The following is a 790-nucleotide window of genomic DNA, read 5'->3' as shown; positions in this document are numbered from 1 at the left end:
ATTTAGAAATATCTCGATTTTTAAAAGTTGCTAGATCTTTCGCCTACAAAGTTTATAAGGAGCTAGAGACTGAAGATGGAAACGTATCACCAGTATCAAAGCATAAAAAGCATTCTAAACGCTCTGAAATCACCAGAACAGCTGAATTTATCCAGCACGGTCAACAGACCATTGATTACAATCCCAGAAAGTCCATGAATTTAATTGCAAAAGATCTCCATGTGTCATAAGGAACAGTCAGAAATGTTGTCCATGAAGACATCAGATATAAGTCTTATGCGATGAGGAAAGGACAATTTGTCAGAAAAAGCAAAAGAAAATCACTACATCGGATCTAAAAGGCTCTTAAACAAACTGAAAAGTCCAACAGAAGAAGATTTTATTTGATTTCTCTCAAACGAGAAAAACTTCGACCAAGATCAAAAAGTTAACAAGAAATGACAGATGGTTATGTGCAGACCCTTCTGAAGTTCCAAGTGTTATGCATACAAAGTCTCCTGCAACTGTCATGGTTTTAGGGGTTGTCAGCAATGAAGGAGATGTGATGCCTCCTTACTTCTTTCCACAAGGCCTTAAAGTTGACTCTGCCGCCCACATTGACGTCCTGGAAATAATTGTTAAGCCCTAGATAGACAGCGCATGCAATGGAAGGCCATATGTATTTCAGTAAGACTCTGCACTATCGCACATGGCTCTAGCGATTCAGGAATGGATGGCTGAAAATGTTCATGGTCACACAACCCCTAACATTTGGCTTCCTAATTCTCCAGATCTCAATCCATTGGACTAT

This window comes from Octopus bimaculoides, chromosome 23, assembly GCF_001194135.2.
Source record: "Octopus bimaculoides isolate UCB-OBI-ISO-001 chromosome 23, ASM119413v2, whole genome shotgun sequence".
Taxonomy (NCBI): Eukaryota; Metazoa; Mollusca; class Cephalopoda; order Octopoda; family Octopodidae; genus Octopus; species Octopus bimaculoides.
This window is presented reverse-complemented; position numbering follows the sequence as displayed.